The sequence below is a fragment of the Vulpes lagopus genome, chromosome 6 (genome assembly GCF_018345385.1).
Source record: "Vulpes lagopus strain Blue_001 chromosome 6, ASM1834538v1, whole genome shotgun sequence".
Lineage (NCBI taxonomy): Eukaryota > Metazoa > Chordata > Mammalia > Carnivora > Canidae > Vulpes > Vulpes lagopus.
In genome coordinates, this window is record NC_054829.1 from 133,835,860 (window position 1) to 133,851,906 (window position 16,047).

The 16,047-nt window shown below is 52.2% G+C and overlaps 1 protein-coding gene across 1 annotated transcript in view; it reads right to left on the minus strand.

Moving 5' to 3' along the window:
* INPP4B (inositol polyphosphate-4-phosphatase type II B) overlaps window positions 1-9,045 on the minus strand; it is a 707,856-nt gene extending 698,811 nt beyond the window's left edge. The window contains exon 1 of the mRNA XM_041758014.1: window positions 9,027-9,045. The gene's annotated coding sequence lies outside the window, so the exon portion shown is untranslated. The remainder of the gene's footprint in view (window positions 1-9,026) is intronic.
* Between the last annotated feature and the right edge of the window lie 7,002 nt (window positions 9,046-16,047).

Below are 16,047 nucleotides of genomic sequence, written 5' to 3' on the forward strand. Positions count from 1 at the left end.
GTGTTGGCTGGACTCGGTAGAAAAAATAATCACTAAAGAATCGGATCAAGTTGTACCAAGGGAAGAATAATTCAGGGAGATTTTAATGTGTCCTATAAACAGGAAGGTATTGTCTGAGCCAAATAAGCAACAGCAGAAATGTGACGTTCAACTTCACCAGACACTTTTTTAACTTGCACACGAAAGAAAATAAGAACACGGTAGAGATGACGTAAATGACAAGGACACAGTGCCCTGGGTCACAAAGGACACGGGAACTGAGGAAAACTAAGGTCCCAATACACACACTGGCTAAGGACAGGAATTCATGTCAAAAAAATCACATATAAATGGAAATAACCAGGTCAAACGTAGCCAGCCTCACCCAACCAGAAATGGCACGAGAAGAGGGTAGCACTTCAGAGCCCGGGAGTGAGAGAAGGTCAATCACAGGCCAGGACCTAAATCTACCGCTTCCTAGTTATGTGGCCTTGGATAAGTCATTTTGTTTCTCAAGAAATAATTCTCCTTTAAAAAAAAATTATTTATCCATGAGACACACACTGAGAGAGGCAGAGACCCAGGCAGAGGGAGAAGCAGGCTCCATGCAGGGAGCCCCATGCGGGACTCGATCCTGGGACCCCGGGGTCATGGCCTGGGCCCAAGGCAGACGCTCCACCCCTGAGCCCCCAGGCGTCCCAGTTTCCCACTTTAAAGTGGGATAATAATATTGTTCTCCTTCACGGTTGCTATAAAGATCACGAGACACTAAAAAGGTCTCGCGTGATGAACGGCGTGTAGGAGATGCTCAGTGTTACGGCTGTGATCACTGACGATGTTGGGGTGGTGGTGTTACAACCATCTTCACCTTTCCCAATAACAAGATTTCTTAAAGAAAAAAAAATAGTATCGCTCAGGGCTGGTGAGGTTGGAGATGTGACCTATGTACCTCCAGGGAGGCTGGAAATGCGTTCAGTCCTTCTGGAAAGCAATCTGGCAATATGTATTAGAAGCATCTTAAACGTTCATGCCCTTTATCCAGTTTACTATCCCTAGAAGTCACTCCTAAGAAAACGATGAGAAATACAGACAAGGAATATTGGAAAATGAGGTCGTACGGAAAATATCACAGTGAAATAACAGCAAAAGGGGGAATGCACAATAATGTAAAAGCCTAAGTTGAAGGAGTAACCAAATGATAATGATCCAAATGCCTAAATACTAGGTAGCAATTAAAAAGTGATAGAAAAAATTTTTACAGGCGTGGAAATGTGATTTTTTTTCATCCATTGCAGTAAACCAGAACAGAGCTTAGCATAGTACCTGGCACACAGTACCGGGCACACTGCTCAATCAAATTTTAAACTGAATTGAAAAAAAAGAAAAAGAAATAAAAATAAATTTAAAAATTTAAAAAAAATAAATAAACTGAATTGAACGATGGAATTCTAAGTGGGAAAAATAAAATCAGAACACTCATTTTCACACACACACACACACACACACACACACTTGAACATAGTTTATTCTCAACTTCTGTAAAAGAGTCACAGGAAATCCTAGAAGGAAATATCATTAAATGTCAATACTACTGTCCTCGGGTGATTTTTTTTCCTGACTCTTTAGACTTGTCTCTACTGCCAAATTTTTTTCAGGGAAATGTATTACATTTATAACCAAGGGGAAAAAATGAGTAGGAAAGAAAAGGAAAGAAAGAATCCCAGAAATCAACTAGAAGCCAACTGGCTCAATTACTTCTCATTACACAATTCTAAGTATGTACCATTCTTCACTCCCACCCGAATATAAAATGAGAAATGGAAATATGAATAGCATGAATAAATTGGGAGGCAGCCTTAAAACAGAGCTCAGGAAAGAAAACATTATAGTAAATTTCTTTTTTTTTTTAAAGATTTTATTTATTTATTCATAGAGACACAGAGAGAGAGAGACAGAGACCCAGGCAGAGGGAGAAGCAGGCTCCATGCAGGGAGCCCGACGTGGGACTCGATCCCGGGTCTCCAGGATCAGGCCCTGGGCTGAAGGTGGCGCTAAACTGCTGAGCCACCTGGGCTGCCCCATAGTAAATTTCAAAAATAAAGTCAAAAATCATGTGTCTAATATTAAGAGAAGTACACAGGGGCTTTTCTCCCCATATAATTCACATACATGAAGAACATGTGACGGCATCTTAACCTTCTCAATACACATCACTTGTTTTCTCTATAATGGGATCATATTTTTCTCTAGGGCACATAATATCACACAGTGGTTACTACCCATGTTTTGAAATCTGAAAGAATTTTATTTAAAATTCTAACTCTACACAACATCTCATGGGTATATTTCAGAATATCCATGATATTCTCAAAGCAGAGGACCAAACCGTTTCTACGCGGAGTACGAAGTGAGCTAGATGCGCGACACTGGGCCACTGGCTGAGCTCATTCACTGAAAGGCCGGTTTCTGGGGCGGGAGGTGGGGGGGTTCAGGTTCCTACTGGGGCGAAACTACAGATCACTCTAGGTTACGTATGGTTAGCGTGAGCGGTGGAAGGCTGACTGGTGCCAACTGAGTCCTGCAGGCCACAGGCCGGGCTCCGACACTACACAGAGAGCTGGTAATGAGGCGCGGGGACAACTCGTGTCTTCACCTAAGAAGCCCACGGCAGTCACGGGCTGCTGAGCATGCCCTAGGCACCCAGCACGTTCAAGGACCATGGCTACACACCTCTGCTCATTCAGAACATACAGGACAGATATGTACGTTGACATCCATTCCCTAACGATTCAAAGTTGCCATATTTCCTGGAAATCAAGCAAGAGCTTGATTCACCCAATGCCAAGACTTCAGGCTTTTTAGGAGAAGTGTCTAGTGTTTGAACTGCAACAATTAGGCCTTAAATTGCCCTTCATACATACAACACCTATTTTTGTAAGTAACTACTTTACAAAGGTATGTCCTCTGACAATTTCTAGGGTTTGCTCTCAAAAACTCGAGGCAGGAGCAGAGTGAGTGGGATTGTGGATGACCCAAGAACAGCCATGGCGACAATTATCAAAGCTGGCTGGACGTACGTGGGAGCTTGTTGTGCTATCCTATGTCTTATTATGTTTTTTCAAAAGATTTTATTGATGGTTATTATACGATATGCTGGCAAATTGAACTCCAATAAAAAAATTTTTAAAAAAAGATTTTATGTATTTATTCATGAGAGACAGAGGGGCAGAGACACAGGCAGAGGGAGAAGCAGGCTCCCTGCAGGGACCGGATGAGGGACTCGATCCCAGGACCCCAGGGTCACACCCTGAGCCGAAAGCAGATGCTCAACCACTGAGCCACCCAGGTGCTCTATGTTTTATCAAATTTTAATTTTATGTAGTAAAAAGCTTTGGTTAAAGAAGTGTATTTCTTAATTGTGTCAATTTATGATGATTACATTTCCCCTTGGCCTCCTTTCCCCCCGCAGCCACGTGCAGGGAGTAGGGCTGAAATGCCTACCCCATGGGTCCTGAGGAAGTTCTGACCGACCCGCTGGCTAAGCCATGCAGAAGTCCCATTCCGCTGTACCCCGATGGAATAAACTGATTGACTCCACCAAGACCCATAACTCCATCATTTAGCCAAAGACAGAGATACACACATCGAGATGAACCAAGAAAAAACTGGTGCGGATGAACTTCAACTATCCTAGTGGCGGGAGAGCGTGGTGCCGACTGATCCACGCTGCTCACTGTGGCGGCCACGCCAGCACCGCCCCGGAGGATGCCAAGGGATCTGCTGAAGCATCCGGGAGACAAGCTGCACGTTTTCTTTCTGGGTTTGTTTTTGGTTGTGCATTGTCCCAACGGCAACGAGATAGAGAAGATTTAACGACCGTAGCATTCTACTCCCTAGAAAAAAAAGTGTTTTTGCTCAGCCTCTATAGTGAGAGGATTAGGATTAAAGTGCAAACAGTTAATGTGATGTCTATTTTGGAACGGCCATATGGCTTCTTTCCCGTCTTGTTCCCTTCATTTTCCCTTTCCTTTTCTCTTACTTGGTCATAAGCAGAATTCTGGCATATTTAATTCAATTAATTCCTAACAATCCCTCACGGAAGCAGACCCCACATAAAACCAGGGTGCCTGCTAAATATTAGACTCAAATCTTTAAAATCTTGTAGACGGTAGATCTTCTCAATATACTGCTAAAGGCTCCGCTGCCTGTTGATTTCAATTTCATTAACACACTCACACCATAAATATATCCTTTTCTAAAAAAAAAAAAAGCTTTAATAATGAATCTATTGCGATTAAAATGACGCAAGGCTACTCAGCATTGCCTGCTGCCACCTAGTGCCCAACGTCTCTTTAAAACAACTGCACAATGGACGTCTTCAGGAAAGTGGAAAGGCTCGGGGTGAAAGCAAATTTATCCAGAAAGATTTGAAACATATTTATTCATAATTAATTCGATGTAAAAATAAAGGAATCACACACACACCATAAAATCAGCGCTGTCTCATACATTCAGGTAAGAAAGATCTGATTAGATTGTGTTAAAAGCTACAGGTTTTGTTAATGACAACATGAACCGTTTGGGGTTTTTTTAAGGTATTTTTTGCACTGCACATAAAGTATGCAACATACCCCATTATGAATGCGATGTATGCTGGCATTCTAAGTGGAACGTGCACTTATCCGACAAGTGTGACACGGGAAGACGTTTAAAGAGGCGTCACGGGATGTTAAATAATCAGCAATGATACTTGCAAGCTTTCTTAAGGACGGAGCTATAATCTTACCTCGTCTACAGGTTATAATTTCAATTTCAGATGCCACTGGTTTTTACTTCTACTTTATTTTCCCAGAGATGAATAATTTGTGTGTGTGTGTGTGTTTCAGTTGTGCTAATCGCTAGAAGTCATCTCTGGCTAGAAAAATAAAGCCCCATGAAAACGAAATGAGAACCATCTGGAAAACTAGATTAAAGAAAGGATTATAGAGGACCCTGCTATGGTTAGGTATATATTATTTGCTTCATCATATTCTGTGATGGAATCCCCACCTTGCTCTACTTCACACGCATAACTATCCATTTTGAGAACTAAAGTGAAAAGTGAAAGACTCATATTTCTGTCAATTAAGTTTTTCATAGAGAAAAATAATAAGAGGATTTCTTTAAGCCATTTTACTTGACTTGAACTTTTTATAAATCACACTCCCTTTTGTGAAACATAAAAATCTCAGGTTCTTCTTCCAAACTACTTAAAATTTTAAAATAAAAGATATATTTAAAACAATATTACTTAAAATTTTAAAACAAAAGATATATTTAAAACAATATTTGGAAATTTTTAAGAATCTTATTTTTAGTTTGGTTTTGGAAGATACTTTTCAGTGTTGTTGTTATTCCAATAATTCAAAATCCGTGTGAGTATTAAGGCTGCCCACATACCCTATGAATTTTTCCATCCCTGGAACGTGGACAATAGACCATATAATTCAGTGATTTCAACTTTAGGCCTGTTGCATTGTTTCATTTTAATAATCAGAGGGTAAAATAGGTAAAAACTGATAGATGACAGACTAATAGATGAAAAGAAACAAAGAAGGAAGAAAGAAGGGAGAAAATGAGGAAAAGAGAGGAGAAGAAAGATTTTTTCCTTTAAGGGAAGCACGACCTCCATCTCCTTGAAATCACTAATTTAGATAATTCCCAAAGGAATCTTTGATCAAAGCCACATGATCTAGAAAACTTCTCAAGATTTCCTTTAATCAGCTTAATCAAATGACTACTACCAAGTCCATTTCACTTAATTCTATTAAGGCTACAGTGAGGCTATTAGGGCTATTTTGAGGCCTTCACCACGCGGTCAAGGTACCCAGCTGATATGGCTGCCCAAGGCAGAAGAAAAGAGTAACTCAAAATATTGCAACTTAAGAAATTCAGTCCGGAAATTATGACTTAAGAACACATATTGAAATCCAACTCTTCTCACTACGTTGGGATTACGTCTATCATATCATCTCGATGATCAGGAAAACTAGTCAATTGAATAAAAAGTCTAAAGTTATAATTCCTGTATATTCTACTGGAATTATGGTATATTCTCTATAAAGATAATTCCAGGAAATAGTGGTTATGACTTTGCTTGATATAAGAAAAAGCACTGCAATGACAGATATATGTGTGTATATATACGTATATACACACATATATCCTAGTTATATTTATTCTATTAACTATAAAACTCCATAAGCATTTTTTAAAATGCTCCTATTAATCTACAAGGTAGCAAAAATATATAAAGTGAATGAACTAACAAGTCTTGATTCAAATGACAATCGTGCCGGAGACTGAAGATTCCGTAGAAGGTTCTCACATACCTTACTGTGTTTTCTGGATACATACTGCATTTAAAGTTCCGGAAAACAAAGGCTGCGTGCATTTGCACACACACACCAAAAAAAAATGCAATCGTAGCATCATCATTTGGATTTACTGAAAAATAAATGTTTAAGCTGAAATTATTCACCTAATAACCTCATTTCCTAAGCCTGGATATGGAAGTACATATATTTAGGAGTGTGTCCTAAGGAGATCTGTAACCAAGAATTTCTAACTCAACATAAAAAAAAAAAAAAAAAAAAAGGCAACAAAATGGCCTATGAAGCACATTCCCTTGGGCTTTAGAAAGATAAGACACACCGAAGAGCACGGAATACAGAAGAGACAGTCACAGCTTTGAACTAAACATTAACATTTAACTTGAGATTACTTAAAACAGCACATTTCTATTAGAATCCCCATGGTTATGAAAGACAGGAACTTATTCCACAAAGATTACAAAAATTATGATACTTGTATGTCTAATATTAGTACTGGCTGGTATTGCACACCGTGAAATAAGAGAATGTAATAGATACTCAGTAAGCATTTTGCTCACTAATTATGATTTCATAATTTTTTTTTTAACTTTGTATTCTCGGATGTCAGATACTTACCTGGAAACTGACATCCACTTGGTTGCTAAGAGATAGGAGATTAGTTTGCAGTTTTGTTTTTTTCCTGTGTCTTTAGGAGAATCGCTCTCTTGGGTTTTGCCTCAAAGTAGTAAAAGTCAACTCTGCTACCCATGTGGGGACTTATATTACTTGTACTAGAAGAAACTCCCAAGTGTCCAAGAAGAAACGTATTACTCTCAAATTGCACAATCTAAAACTAATATCTGGGTTTTTCCCCAAACTTAAGGAGCTTCCATTTCATGCAACTAAAATATAACAGCGTTGTTTGACAATCAAACCTAACCGATGAGTCTGAGGCTTTGCCCTATGATAAACGAAGTCAGTCAGTTGGCACTCCCGAAGTAAGGCTCAGATTCAACGTTTTAAAAGTCTTTCCTGCCTGTAACTTTGACCATGTGCTTCTTTAGAAAACTAGGGGGACGAGGCTAAATTCGGTCTGTCTGGCTTTCCTCATGCCTTATCGGAGGCTCAAAGGCCAGACACGGGTGTCAATACGTGCATTCCAGCCGCCCCTTAGTTCATCACAGACACAGCGACCTGCCGAATCAAAGAGAATACTGTCCCCCAAAGAGAATACTGTCCCCGAAACAAGAGCCATGCTCCAAGCAGCACAGGCGCTTCTTAACCGCGCTGAGCACTTAGACTCGCTTCACATGCAAATGTCATGACCTTTCAAGGACGATCCTCTAAATCAACATTTTAGAGAAATGTGCCCGAGAAGCCTCCCACCGCAGCAGCATTTTACATTAGCATCATGTGAAGGGGTTTAATTCTGGAAGGCCATGCCGTTGTCACGAGGCCATTGGTCATTTACTCTGACTGTGGATGTGTCAGCGAGCATGTGGCCAAGGAGCCCAGGACAAAATCCCGGCCAAGGGGTGATGCCCTGGCCCTCACCTTCGTGTGCAGCCCTGCCTGGGTGCCCCGCCTGGGTGCCCCGCCTGGGTGCCCTGCACCTGACTGGCTTCAGCATCAGTCAGGTCGCTGCCACTTGTGGTCCAGGCCCCACGCGGAACCCCGTGTGGCAGGTGAGGTCTTGGGCAGGTAGCTGTGCCCCACGAGGGGGAGGATGCGCCCATCCTCTGGCTCCGGGGCTGCCACCGACTTTAGAGGCCACAGCTCGGGAGCAAGTTCTGGCGGCGAGACGGAGCCGGAGCCGAGGCGCGGGCGCGGCACCTGGAGCTGCGAGGGCCTCGGGCCGCGGGACCCGGGGGCACCTGGCTGCGGGGAAGGGGAGGGGCCGGGGGCCGCGGGGCCGCGCTCACGAAGCGGGAGGAACAGAAGAGCAGCCCCGGTGGGTTCTCCGGCAAGTTCTGTGCCGCGGCAGCAGCCGCCTGGTCCATGGGCACATCCTCCTGTCCCCGCACGGACCGGGACCGCGACCGGGGGCAGAGACCCCCTCCCGGGGGAGGGGGAGGGGGGATGGGGAGGGAGGGGAGAGGGAGGGAGAGGGAGGGATAGGGATGGGGAGGGATGGGGATGGGGAAGAGAGGGGGAGGGGAGGGAGGGATGGGGATGGGGAAGGGAGGGAGAGGGGACGGAGGGAGGGGATGGGGAGGGTTGGGGATGGAGGGGGAGGAGGATGGGGAGGGGAGGGGAGAGGAGGGGGGCAGGAACGCGCGGTGCGGCCGGGCACCCGGGCTCCTCGGCCCCGCAAGTCCCGGGGTGGGGGGTGGGGGTGGGGGCAGCCCCGGTCCCGGCCGGTCCTGCCAGCGGGGCTGCTGCGCGCCGGGTCCCCCACGTCCCGGGCCGGGGCTGCCGCGGGGCGGCGGGGTCAGGCGTGCGGGGGGGGCCGTGCACCTGCGCCCGCACCTCCGCCTCCCTCGCCTCGGGCCTCCCGGGGGCGGCGGGCCCGGGCCTCTCGGGGAGGGGAGAGGCGGGGGGAGCCCTGCAGGCTCCGGGAGGCCGCGCTCGGGGCGGGGGGGGCCGCGGAACTTGGTGCGCACGGACGCCCCCGCCCCCGTCCCCCCCTCCCCCCCCTCCTCGCCCCCCCCCTCCCCTCCCCTCCCCTCCCGGCCTCGGCCGCGCGGGGCTTACCTGTCGGGGGCGGCGGCCGGGCGGGCACTTCGGCCCCACTTTGCTGCGTCCCCGGCGCGCGGAGCGGCTGCGACCTGCTATTTATAGGGCCGAGCCCGGCAGCCGCGCGGGGGCCCGGGCGCGGGCGGGGGGGGGGCGGGCCGAGGCTCCCGCGGCTCCCGCGGCTCCCGCCGCTCCCGCCGCTCCCGCGTCCCCCCGCGTCCCCCCGCCCCCCGCGCGCGCCCGGGAGAAGTTGTCTCCGGCTGCTCCCACGCCCCCGCGGCGTCGCCCCCTCCCTCCTCCTCCCCCCCTCCTCCCTCCTCCCCCCTCCCCTCCCCCCGGCGCCCTCCTCCCAATGTCACCAGCGGCCCGAAGGCGGCGGCCCCGTCCCCAGTGGCGCAGCTCCCCCGCACAGCGCCCGCCGGCTCGGGACCCCGGGACCCCGCGCCCCCGCCCCCCCCGCCCCCGCCCGGGCCGCACCTCGGCAGCGGGGACACGCCCTCGGCAGCCCGACTGCGCCGCGGGACCTGCGCTCCGCGCGTCCAAGTGTGCACGTGTGGGGTGTGGACGTGTGGGTGTGCATGTGCACGTGTGTGTGCACGTGTGTGGGCATGTGGGCGTGTGTGGATGTGTGCGTGGGGGTGCGTGTGTAAGCACGTGTGCATGCGTGTGCACGTGTGGGGTGTGGACGTGTGGGTGTGCATGTGCACGTGTGTGTGCACGTGTGTGGGCATGTGGGCGTGTGTGGATGTGTGCGTGGGGGTGCGTGTGTAAGCACGTGTGCATGCGTGTGCACGTGTGGGGTGTGGACGTGTGGGTGTGCATGTGCACGTGTGTGTGCACGTGTGTGGGCATGTGGGCGTGTGTGGATGTGTGCGTGGGGGTGCGTGTGTAAGCACGTGTGCATGCGTGTGCACGTGTGGGGTGTGGACGTGTGGGTGTGCATGTGCACGTGTGTGTGCACGTGTGTGGGCATGTGGGCGTGTGTGGATGTGTGCGTGGGGGTGCGTGTGTAAGCACGTGTGCATGCGTGTGCACGTGTGGGGTGTGGACGTGTGGGTGTGCATGTGCACGTGTGTGGGCATGTGGGCGTGTGTGGATGTGTGCGTGGGGGTGCGTGTGTAAGCACGTGTGCATGCGTGTGCACGTGTGGGGTGTGGACGTGTGGGTGTGCATGTGCACGTGTGTGTGCACGTGTGTGGGCATGTGGGCGTGTGTGGATGTGTGCGTGGGGGTGCGTGTGTAAGCACGTGTGCATGCGTGTGCACGTGTGGGGTGTGGACGTGTGGGTGTGCATGTGCACGTGTGTGGGCATGTGGGCGTGTGTGGATGTGTGCGTGGGGGTGCGTGTGTAAGCACGTGTGCATGCGTGTGCACGTGTGGGGTGTGGACGTGTGGGTGTGCATGTGCACGTGTGTGTGCACGTGTGTGGGCATGTGGGCGTGTGTGGATGTGTGCGTGGGGGTGCGTGTGTAAGCACGTGTGCATGCGTGTGCACGTGTGGGGTGTGGACGTGTGGGTGTGCATGTGCACGTGTGTGTGCACGTGTGGGGTGTGGACGTGTGGGTGTGCATGTGCACGTGTGTGTGCACGTGTGTGGGCATGTGGGCGTGTGTGGATGTGTGCGTGGGGGTGCGTGTGTAAGCACGTGTGCATGCGTGTGCACGTGTGGGGTGTGGACGTGTGGGTGTGCATGTGCACGTGTGTGGGCATGTGGGCGTGTGTGGATGTGTGCGTGGGGGTGCGTGTGTAAGCACGTGTGCATGCGTGTGCACGTGTGGGGTGTGGACGTGTGGGTGTGCATGTGCACGTGTGTGTGCACGTGTGTGGGCATGTGGGCGTGTGTGGATGTGTGCGTGGGGGTGCGTGTGTAAGCACGTGTGCATGCGTGTGCACGTGTGGGGTGTGGACGTGTGGGTGTGCATGTGCACGTGTGTGTGCACGTGTGTGGGCATGTGGGCGTGTGTGGATGTGTGCGTGGGGGTGCGTGTGTAAGCACGTGTGCATGCGTGTGCACGTGTGGGGTGTGGACGTGTGGGTGTGCATGTGCACGTGTGTGGGCATGTGGGCGTGTGTGGATGTGTGCGTGGGGGTGCGTGTGTAAGCACGTGTGCATGCGTGTGCACGTGTGGGGTGTGGACGTGTGGGTGTGCATGTGCACGTGTGTGTGCACGTGTGGGGTGTGGACGTGTGGGTGTGCATGTGCACGTGTGTGTGCACGTGTGTGGGCATGTGGGCGTGTGTGGATGTGTGCGTGGGGGTGCGTGTGTAAGCACGTGTGCATGCGTGTGCACGTGTGGGGTGTGGACGTGTGGGTGTGCATGTGCACGTGTGTGGGCATGTGGGCGTGTGTGGATGTGTGCGTGGGGGTGCGTGTGTAAGCACGTGTGCATGCGTGTGCACGTGTGTGGGCATGTGGGCGTGTGTGGATGTGTGCGTGGGGGTGCGTGTGTAAGCACGTGTGCATGCGTGTGCACGTGTGGGGTGTGGACGTGTGGGTGTGCATGTGCACGTGTGTGGGCATGTGGGCGTGTGTGGATGTGTGCGTGGGCATGCGTGTGCGTTGTGGGCGTGCGTGTGCACGTGTGGGGTGTGGACGTGTAGGTGTGCACGTGTATGAGCGTGTGGGCATGTGGGCATGTGAGTGTGTGGGGGTGTGCGTGTGTAAGCACGTGTGCATGCGTGTGCACCTGTGGGGTGTGGACGTGTGGGTGTGCATGTGCACGTGTGTGTGCACGTGTGTGGGCATGTGGGCGTGTGTGGATGTGTGCGTGGGGGTGCGTGTGTAAGCACGTGTGCATGCGTGTGCACGTGTGGGGTGTGGACGTGTGGGTGTGCATGTGCACATGTGTGTGCACGTGTGTGGGCATGTGGGCGTGTGTGGATGTGTGCGTGGGGGTGCGTGTGTAAGCACGTGTGCATGCGTGTGCACGTGTGGGGTGTGGACGTGTGGGTGTGCATGTGTACGTGTGTGTGCACGTGTGTGGGCATGTGGGCGTGTGTGGATGTGTGCGTGGGGGTGCGTGTGTAAGCACGTGTGCATGCGTGTGCACGTGTGGGGTGTGGACGTGTGGGTGTGCATGTGCACGTGTGTGGGCATGTGGGCGTGTGTGGATGTGTGCGTGGGGGTGCGTGTGTAAGCACGTGTGCATGCGTGTGCGTGCACGCGGTGGCGCGTGCAAAGTACTACCCGGTCCCTTTCAGACGCGGCCGCAGCGCGTGTTCCTGGGCGTGAACCGCGAGGGTGGGCGCCCGGCAGATCCTCGGTTGAGCGCCCGGCGCAGGGGCCGCCCGGAGGCTGTGACGCACCTGGCACCTGGCCAGGGCCGAGGGTCTGGGGACACGGGGGACAGGACGGGAGGGGGAGGCAGGGAGCGAGTCAGGGCCCTGGCACGGCGCCGCCGGGTCCTCCAGGCCCAGAGGTGCAGGTGCTTCTGCGCCTCGACCGACTCCTTTTGAACGAGCGTCCGCTTGTGCAAACCTTGAACGTTCAGCCACTTGTGCCCCAACCTAGTTCTGCTCACCTGTGAAGGACTAAGCCCTCCTCATCTCCTTTTGAGGTATCCTTGTGCGGCCAGAGGTCACAAGCATGACTCCCGGGGGTCCCCCTGCTGCTAAAGCAGCACAATCAGGCAGGGTGGGCAGGGCCGGCGTCACACCCGCTCCGTGGCGAGGCGGTTCCTTCCTCCTCCTGATGATTCCGGGGGGCTCGGTGCAAGGAGGACCCTACACTCGTGTGGCCCTTTCCTGCTACAGACCTCTCAGAATGGAGCACCAAGTAGCGCAGGGGAGCCTTGTCCCACCGCAGGGGTTGACACCAGCTGCCACTTGTAGATGGGGTCAGGGTTTTCACTTCTGAGAACTTAACGTTGGAAGATCAAGCTTTGATGATCTTACATTGAGGTCGGGTTTTTTTTTTTTTTTAAGATTTTGTTTATTCATGAGAGAGAGAGAGAGAGAGGCAGAGACACAGGCAGAGGAAGAAGCGGGCTCCCTGCAGGGACCTGATGTAGGACTCGATCCTGGGACCCCAGGGTCACGCCCTGGGCCGAAGGTGGGCGCTGCACCGCTGGGCCACCCAGGCTGCCCTGAGGTCGTTTCTACGTGGATGCTCGTGGGTATTTAAATTAATGGGAAATGTTACTAGAACTAGAGATTTGACCCCTGGAGTCCACGGGGGAGCCACTGCGACGGTACTGGCTGCCCAGGGAACCACAAGCAGAAACGCAGCCGGCATCGGGCCACCTGGAACCAGGCCCACCCTCCTTGTGTGCTGTGCCCCGGGTCACACGGTCACCACAGCTCCAGGGCTTCACAGTCTGTGGGCCAGTTGCAGGGTCCCAGGCGCCGACGGGCCACGACGGTCATGGCCCAGGGCACCGCTCGGCCACAAGACAGCTGCCACGGTCATCAGGGGTGGCAGCAACATGCTGACACGGGAGGGAGCCCGTGGAAGCTCCCAGAATGTGGGTGAAGCCAGGCCCCTGCCGACCACCTGAGCGCCGGGTCCTTGGTGCCCCGTGCGCTTGGGCCCACAAGGCAGGCGACCCAAGGGGCGAGGCCATCGGGTCAAAGGCCGTGGGCTTCGGGCACGAGTGACTGGGACAGCCCTTCCACCCGAGCTGCTCTCCCGCGACCTGTCCCGGGAGGGGTTACACGGGCCGTGCCCTCGGGGCGCAAGTGCATGAGCGTGACGCACGAATCGAGGGCCTCGCAGTTTACTGTAGCAGCTTTCATGGGGCAAATTCAATCAGAGCAGTGTCTAAACGAAGGAATGAGTGCGACGCCGTCACACTTCCGGAACATGAGCGTCCTGCTCCCCTTTACATAATAGCTGCATCTGTAAACGGACTAGAAATCATATATTTGCAAGTGAATCATATTTCAAGCATAATCGGCCGGTGAACCCTAACGTTTCTGTGGTCGTGAACCCTTCTGAAGTTTTAAGAGAGCAAGAGAGCTGCACACTCTCCCTACAAAAAAAGTACAAGCAGATGCACACGTGTGCGGTGGACAGTATGTGGCACCCTAACGTTAGTCGCCTCTGAGATACGGTTGCACTTTCCACCGTTTCCGTGACTCTGCCTGGAAACTGGGGCCCCCTGTGACGTGTGGTCAGAGGGCCCCCTTCACCGGCTCCAGGCCACCAGGCCCCGCCGGGCCGCTCGCTCCACCGCAGCACGGGGCCTTCAGCCCCACGTCACCGCCCGGGCTGGGGACATGGCCCGGGGCTCGACCCGGAGTGGCCCACACTTCCCTCACTGTCCGTCCAGCGGTTCCACTGGAGGCTCCCTCGCGGGCGCCGGAGCTCCCCGCACCTGATGGGTAACTTAGACCACATCATAGGTTGGTACGTGCAGGAAAATGTAGTGTGTCCGCAGTTCAGCACTGGCGGTGGCCCCAGGCCCCTGTGGGGGGAGGCGTCCCCTGCCGACGCGGGCGGTCAGCTGGACGTGAGTGCTCAGACTCTAGATACCACGTTTCCTTTTACGTCCATCAGTCCTCCCCATCTGAACAAGTGAAACAAAGAATCTAGATTCTTTACCAAAAGATTCAAATGCCCAGTGAGGGGACACCTGGGGGGGCTCCACGGTGGAGCATCTGCCTTTGGCCCAGGGCATGATCCTGGAGACCTGAGATCGAGTCCCACGTCGGGCTCCTGCAGGGAACCTGCTTCTCCCTCTGCCTGTGTCTCTGTCTCTCTGTTTCTCTCATGGATAAATATATATTTTTTTAATGCCCAGTAAATATAAGCCAAGAATTTAGTTGAGGGTAGGGGGTGCTGGAGCCCACACACACATAGGGAACAAGTCCCCTCCCCACGCACGCCTGCGCTGGATGAGACACATGAGCTACCGGCAGGAACAGAAAACAGAGCTCGTAGAAGGTGCGAGCGCCGCCAGGCCAGACGGGGAAGGCTGAGGTGCTGGCCGGCTGGCACCGTGGAACCCCAGGCGACGTGGCGTTAACCACTGAGCCTTACTTCTCGCTGTGCCTGAGCTGGAAGCTCAAGATCACGCTGCTGTCAGGGTGGCTCTCTCCGGAGGCCTCCCCTTAGCCTGAAGGTGACCATCTTTCTCTGTGTCCCTACGTGGCCTTTTCCCTGTGCACAGCCCTCACACTGGGTCGGGTACCACCCTAACCTAACCCGAGCACCGCCTTAGAGGCCCTCTCTCCAGATACAGCCCCATTCCGGGACCCTGGGCTCAGGGCCTCCGCATACAGATTTGAGAGGACGCAGGTAGCCCGGACCAGGTAGGCGCCACCTCCACCCCCAGAACGGTCTCGCAGGTGGAGGTGCGGCAGAGATTTCCCCTTTATGTTAACAGGGCTCAAGAGTAAAGAAATTTGTATCCAGCTCTGCCACTGGAGTGTTGGGAGAATCTGTCATAATAGAAGAGCCCAGAACACAAGGGTGTAAACTGGAAATATGGAGGTTACGATGCGTTCCCTGGAGCTGAGCGGCTGAGGACTGTGGCCTGTCCAGCCTCCAGGGTGCTTTCATGGTGCCGCCTAGTAAGGATGGGACCGTGTGAGCTGTAGGAGGCCTGGAAGTTCGTTACAAAAGGGATCCAGCCAATGGGACGTGGAGAGGCCACCTGGAATGGCAACTACCCCAAATACCCAGGAACCGTGTGTCCTGTTGACTGGGGTGCACAGATGTGGCTGCAAGTCCATGGCATCGCACACGTGAGGCACGCCACAAGCGACGACCTCGGAATAGTCAGTGCCTGTTCACTAGAGCAAAGTTGTGCTTCACTCTTACCCAAAGGACAGAGGCCAAGTCACCTCTTTGGAAATTGAGAGAGGTCACCAACATCCCGGGGGGGTCCCCCAATGTCACAGGGCTTCATAAGTCTCCCCTGGACCAGAGTGAGGGAGAAGGAGGAAGAAAGGGAGCAACAGTATCTTAAACGGGGTGAGTTTTAAGCCCAGATACCCTCAGTTTAATAGAGCTAAGAAAACTGAATTAAGTTTTCTGTTTTTGACTATATATGGGAGTTTGTAAGTTAATTTTATTGTAGAAAAATTACATATATAT